The 7718-nt window shown below is 31.6% G+C and overlaps 1 long non-coding RNA gene across 1 annotated transcript; it reads left to right on the forward strand.

The window, feature by feature from the left end:
• Positions 1–955: 955 nt before the first annotated feature.
• Positions 956–7200, forward strand: LOC128184040 (uncharacterized). Its single transcript, XR_008243676.1, has 3 exons — positions 956–1100; positions 6770–6970; positions 7151–7200. It is a non-coding gene; the product is annotated as an uncharacterized LOC128184040 (long non-coding RNA).
• The last annotated feature ends 518 nt before the right edge of the window (positions 7201–7718 follow it).

The raw sequence follows: 7718 nt of genomic DNA on the forward strand, positions 1-7718 counted from the left end.
TTTTACTGTGTACCTCGGTTAATTTAAAATCAAATTGTGACAGAAACCATTAAAATTTTAAGAAAATGAATAGTTTCGTTTATAAAGGTAAAGTTTATTTTAAAAAAAGTTGTATGCATAAAGAAGCTAGGCTAATACAAAACATGCCAACAAAACAAAAAGGTTCAAATATCTGTTTCTTTAAAATGAATCTTCAAATAATGTAGATTTGGTCAACTTTATTTTACGTACATATGTACCTTTTTTCTAAAACATTAATCTACAGATGATTTTTGCTGCATTTATCTGTTTTGTTATTGTGTTATTGCGTAGTGTTATTGTCGGAACATTGTTCTTAAATTTTATTGTTAATAAAACATAAATGACGGTATATTTGATGCGCCTTGTGTTGCAAGATATTTCCGGGATATGTCTTAAAGCTGACATGAATTCATAAAAGCATTTGGTTGCCATATTAGTTTTGATCGCTCCTCTACTGTCACTGGGGTATATATACCGGTTGAGAAAGTGACGGTCGGTTGCTTTCTGATCGAGGCATTTAGGTTGCACGGACTTCTGAATGAATGAACTACACAATGTAGTAAAATGTTTGTAATAAATAATAAAGGAATCAACAATCAATAAAATACAAAATATATTTATTTTTTGAAAGAATTTCCAAGGTATCCGTAATATTTTGCACATAGAGTGCTGCCTTACTTTGCATGCACATCGAACACGTGTGTCGTTCATACAGAATGTATAACGTCTGCATCACTTTTAAAAACCCAGCGGCAGTACATCCAACACTGTAGCTAAATGATAGTCAATCCAAGAAAGTAACAACGTAACATCGTTTCCATTCGTTCCTACAAAAACGTTCCGTTTCTAAAAATCCATGCGATCATTGACATTGCTCGATCTGCCACAGTGTGTAGTTTGCGCATGTGCGATGTTATATTATAAACAGGAAAACAATCTACACTTATCGAGGATTTTTGAAGTATCTGTGGCTGGATTTCACTCTGCTTGTTTCGTCATTCAATGGATATACCTTGCTTGTAAAGTGGTTGTCATATAATTTTGTTCCAAACGTGTTTCTACACGTCTTTTCGTCCAAGGTAACGTGTTCGGATGAATGAAAAATTTAAATGCGGTGAAGCATGAATAGTGCTCTCGGCCTTATATAGGGGGTGTGTAGCGATGAACAGAACAATAGAAATCGACAACTAATATGGCTGTAGTCGAGATAAAGGGAAATAATGCGTATTTATGAATTCATGTCAGCTTTAAAGAGTAGTGGGTGTTTATAAACAAACAGTATGTAAAATCCTTATTTATCTGTTTGATGTCTAGCTTACTGATTTATTGGGAAAATGTACAAGTGTTGTAAAGTAAGACTATTCCCGTATATCTTGCAATAACGTTGTAAGATACTAGCATCTTGGGCTTTCCTTAATGTATTGGAATGTTTTCAGAGACCACCCCACACACCCCCCTCCCCCGAAATAATTTGATTTTTATCTGACACATTCTTGGTTATAAATTTATTAAATATTTTATTCCGAATTCAACACCTGTAAGATTAACAAACTGCTATTTTTGTGAAAAGAAAACTGTTCAGTTTGGAAAAGTACTTTAAAATATTGTTACTTCTAACATCGTTTTAGAAACAAGACACTTGTTATCATATTTCTCGGTCTTAAAAAGTTTTAAAAATAATATCATTTACCGAAAATATCGTTTTCATCAGGATAGTTGAACCATATTAAAAAATTACTGATTGATAGAAATACTCAATTGTTAATCAGGATCTAATTGCACACATTTTGCTTACAACGTAACAAATATTGCTTTAACCTGGCGAGACAATATCAAAGAGCTTAGTTTAGCTTTTATATTTCCCCGAAAACATTCGTTAGATAGAAAAATATGAAACCGAAACTGAATGACTGTTTCTAAAAATAACTCGTGTCAGCTTTTACTGGTGTAGATTGCGCGTAACTAAGCGAAAAGGTCCTTTACATGTATGGATGTTTAGCAAAAGTCTTTTAAGAATGATTTTAATATATTTTGTAGCTTGGAAAAAAATCATATTGACGAAAGAAGGTGATATATGTACATGTAATTGTGATATTTATTGATGTGCATACATATATGTCAATAAATAATACAGAAAACGAAAACGCTTTTACACCAAGCATAAATGTTATGCATCATTTATATCTGTTTAAGATTTAGAATATTGATAAGAAAGGATCAAAGGCACAGCGATACATTCAACATACTTGTAGAATAAGTGTTAAAACCCATATCCGTTTAAAACAGGGACTTGTATTAAAGAAATACGTATAACAAATTTTAAACCATTTATGCCGTTATTGCTGCGATGCTTATACCCATCCCACCTGCATATAAAGAAGGACAAATCATAATTAGGCTTAGATGAAAATAAACCATATGCAAGCTTGTACCAACCATTCTATTTGAATAAACCGGGAATTTTAATTGAGAATATTTTGAAACGAAGCTAACGGTAACCTGGTTTTCAAGAACCAGCACTCTTTTGCGAGTATCTCATTAGTTCTTTCTAGCTTACTGTGTATACGGAAAATGAACAGTATAACTGTTAGTTTCTTAAATGAAATATTATGTATGTTGGATATTAATCCATTTATGGATCGGTATCACAGCCAAACATTCTGATTAGATTATATGAAACAGGAAATATTATATTAGGCAGTAAAGACATGATATGACTACCCATTCAAATCAACTAAAGATTGATATTCCAAATATGATACCACAAGGTATAGTGAGACTGATGGATATTTACGACATTTAACAAGAATCATGCAACATTTACAAAAGAATGTCAGGTATTTGAAGCATAGATTAAAAAAATTCTGATAGACTTTAAACAAATTTTACATAAAAATATTCTATCCATAAGGAAAGTTGTATTAATGTTTGAAATGTTAAAAGATAGACCCATTGAGGCCTCCCATAGAAAAACTCCTCACATGATAAAAAAGCATATAAAATGAAATCATGTGTACACTGAATCACGAGTATGTCAGTAGGCTTGTAGGTTACTAGGTCATTGTAATCCAGGATGTAATTCTGTTAAATATAGCAAATATTATGTCACAAGCACCATAAAATAACTTTCCTACTAATGTCACGTGGTCCTGGTAGTTCAATTTTGAACCTAGTTGTCAAATTACGTAAGAAGTCGTTATATTAGTTGTTGGTGGTTTCGTAGCTTATCTTTCTAAATTAGATATGCACACTGCAAATCGTTTAAAGATCGCTTACAAAACTATTCCTTGTGGTTCAAAAGATTTTGAAATCTAATTTATCCTTAAAGATCAAGGGATGGTGCTAGTAATGCTAACGTATAAATAAATAGGGGCGTAAGTCGGTTTTTTTTTCATTTAGCAAAAAGCAAATGGTCCACAATAATCATTAGAGTATAACGCCTTGTCAAATGATCCTAAAATTGCGGATCGATACTCGGATAGTCGTTTGTTTTGAGGATAAATCATAAATCGGTGATAGAAGACTGTCCTGAGCATTTTTTAAATTCATCACGATTCAACAATTGATAGGTATCTTATAAGAATGGTAGATCTAAACGATAATTCATGTTGAACAATTTAGAAACATAATTTTTCTCACACTAAAAATATTTACTCAGATTTATCTGATTTTAAATCTATATAATCAATAATGGAAAGAGGTTTATTAAGCTTGTAAAATGTTGTCTTGCCATTTCTATACCCCCTCCAAAACAAAAAATCATTGTAAGCATGCATTCAATATCCTAGATAAATCCCGTAAAAAAGAGAAACAATTTTGGAACTGGGACCAAAAAAAAACGCATTAGAAAATTTCATAATGTTTCTATAACATCAACAGAGATTCGCCCTCACACTATATATCATGGATCATGATCAGTCCAAATTTGCATGGATCATGATCAGTACAAATTTGCACCATAGTTCATCACATCAATGTAGTACTTAGTTCGGATGCTAGACGCCAATAAGCTGAGCAAAATATATTCAAGATGAAACTGTATTTTTTAATTAAACGCCTATTTACTTTTTACTAAAACGTGTTCATTGGCGTTGTACAAATAGAAACAAGAGAGAAAGATTTTATGTATATATATATATATATATATATATATATATATATATATATATATATATAGAGGATATCTATATTGTGTGATTTTATATTTGCTTTATCCAACGAGTTGAAATGTGTATATATTCGCGAGGCTTGCCGAGCGAATATAACCATTTCGATCAACGAGTTGGATAAAGCAAATATAAAATCACACAATTACAGATGTTCTATTTATCTCATACAATTTGATTTATATTATGAAGCTTTTGAGACAGTCCCTTATGTGACCCTTTTTTTTCCTTTTTTTTTCAAAGATAAAAACGATGATGCAACGTTGTGTAATGCGGCTATTGTGACCTTGCGCAATACAATTTAGTACATCATACCTGAGATAAATCTAACTGTTTTAATGTGAAGTTTCACTGAAATAAACCTTAAAATAATTTTTTACCTCTAAAAAATTTTTCTTAGAGTTTATTCACTTGATTAAATGGAAATTCCGATTAGAAGACTTGAACTATCAAGTTTGTTGACATACACAAAGTTGCGAATGCACGTTAGTTGAATTGACTCGAACAAGGAACAGTTGTTGATGTTTTATAAACACAAACACCAGCCTAATGATTAGGGATTGAAAATAGTGAATAAGGATGCTTACTGTTGGTGGAATCAAAGTCTTATGAAACATTATTTCGGTAAGGTCTTGTATATAAACACAATGCACAACCAGTACGCTCTGTTTCCATCGCGTCGTCAGGATGCACTCATTGATAGTTAACGTAATTTGCAGTTTTATAAACTAGACAAAGCAAAAGGTTTATTGGTTACAGTTATGTATAACTTTGTAAAAAGAGTTGGGTGGAGGGGGGGGGGTGCTACCCCCCCCCCCCAATAGCCCGGGTTCCGACGCCTATGTGCTTTCCTTCATATTTGTAAGTAATTGAAGTCTTTGACAAAATCCATTTTATATCACCCTTTGTAGTTGATATAGGCCTAGTTATGTTGAAAGTACTAGCAAATCTTCGAAAATAGGTCACTGAAGCGTTGAAGCGAGGGGCTGTGTCAAAAGTAGTTCCGACCGGAAGTATTTGATATAGCATCACCCCCGTGTGATATAGCAAAGGTTTATCACACGGGTAATATACACCACACGTATGAGATAAATATATATATATATATATATATATATATATATATATATATATATATATATATATATATATATATATATATATATATATATATATATATATAAAGATTAAGGATTGAAATAAAGCGTAAAAGTCTCTAAAGAAGTAATTTTTAAACTTTTTTTTAAAATCGTCAACTGATTTTGAATGCTTAAAGGTGTTGTCTACTCAGGGTTTGAGTTCTCTAAATTCGGATTGTTATAGAGTTAAATGTGACGAAATGTTCTCACTTTTTGTGAATGTCTAAAATACTGTGTTCAAAGACATTTACTAATCCAAAATGTAAATTCCTTAAGACTGCCAATACCTTTCATTTTAGTCCAACTCATTCTTAATGGTGACATTAGTCTGACTTATAAACAAAATATTGCAATATCTAAATATGTACATGAATTTATTAAATCTACTTATAGATTTATATAATCAATTTAGTCCTTCTTATTGTTTAATACCACAGAACGTGAAACTGTGTATAAAACCTTCTGTTTGTATTTTTTCCTTTTTTTTTCTTCTTATTATTATCATTACTAGTTACTACAAATTATAATATCATAATTGGTATTAATATACCTATTGTAATTTCTGGTCATATAATTCAAATATACATATATGCATTTATTGTAATATTATTGTTTATATTGCATGGCACTAATTATAAATTTTGTACAGTATATATATGACCTTGACCTTGTATATCGGAGAGGATTTATATAGGCAATGCCTGCTCTCCCATCCGTTTTTATGTGATATATTGCATAATGAAATATTGTTTAATTAAAAAGCCATAAATAATCTAAAACATTTATGATACTCGTTTCACCTCACTGATTATGGTGATCCTACTATTGATTCAGCTTAACGTTTGAAAATAAACAATGAATCACACAAATACAATCGCCTCTAAAAATAGTTTTTAACTTGAGCAGGCTGAATATCTCTTCTTATGTTACATCTTTATTTTCATTAATTCTATGTAAAGGCGTAAATCATTTAGAAATCTTTAGATTAAGAAAACTTTTTCTATCAGAATTCATTAAAATACATAAAAGGATCTACGGTGACATGCAACAAGGAAATATAATCTGAATCAAAAGGATAGCATTATAAAATCCTCAAACGTTCATCAAATTAGTCATGAACTACACTACACAAAAAGGACATAATATAGGTTAAGCTACATACTCTGTACTGTGTCATTACGGAATAATAATCTGTACAACGGAAGGAGGAAGAGATTTTTTTTATCTTTAACATAGTTTAGCTCAATTTGTATTGTATTTGTATCTTATACGGTTTAAAAGTGAATTCATTTGTTTAAAGAAAGCTTAGAGGTTATAATTATACAATTTGCTGAATAGAATTTTTAAAAAGCCAAGGTGTGTAATATCAGACTGATAATAAAGGATGACTATTTGATAGTTTTATTCTTTACACTTTGTGGATATGTATCCAGTAATCTGCAGGGTACTTCAGACGGGACTCAATGGCCTCATTTAGAAACGCTATTACGGAAATAACCGAAACAACCTCCTTCAAATGTTATGACAGAAATCATCGGAACCGATCATTGTCCGGAAGCACAACTCTCACTTCGCTAAAGGAAGTTTCTGGGTGATTTGGAATCAAAGCTAAAAATGGCTTTGTCAAAGACTGACTGGGCTATAGTAAGTGCAGTAAGAGTATTTATGTTTTATATTATTAAGATAATTTAGTAAAGAAAATGTTAAAAAATTAACGCTTTTAAATAACAGTATTAAAATACCTGCAAATAATGATGAAAATTGAAGTTATAGTAATTAACTACATGTATCACATGGAAAGAACATAACGCAAGTTATTTACAGGGCGCCAAGGTAAATAAAACATTCAAAACACTCCCTCCGTGTGCCTACACAGAAGACAGAAGTCTAATTTCATACAGATATTAAATTTAAAACTAACAATCACCTTTTTGTTAAAATGCACTTTTTTCCAGAACGGCCGAGAGAGAGAAAGAGAGAGAGAGAGACTTATTTTGTTTGACAGTGTAAGGCATAACTGTATGATGTAATACTTGTTGTAAGTTTGAATTTAAAGTGTTATTTGTATTGTTGATGTACTTGAAATTAAAACAGATGTACAACTCTCTTGTTGGGTCAGTTTTTACTTACTTACGCACGCACTCACATGAACGTTTTAAATTTATCCGAGCTGAAAGCTCAAGTTTGCTTTTCTGAATACCTTTTGGAAAGCGTCTGTTTGTCTTTCTGTGTTCTATGTGTCCGTCTATCTTCAAGCAGAAAATAATGGCGAGCGCGGCTCGCGGGCGCACAACGCCGGCGTGAAGCGAGCTCTACCAAGGCGGAGGTGAAAAGAAAAATCAGACTTGTTGCACATTGATTCAACAGATGTTTTTGGCGTCAGTTACTCAGA

Source organism: Crassostrea angulata, chromosome 5, assembly GCF_025612915.1.
Source record: "Crassostrea angulata isolate pt1a10 chromosome 5, ASM2561291v2, whole genome shotgun sequence".
Lineage (NCBI taxonomy): Eukaryota > Metazoa > Mollusca > Bivalvia > Ostreida > Ostreidae > Magallana > Magallana angulata.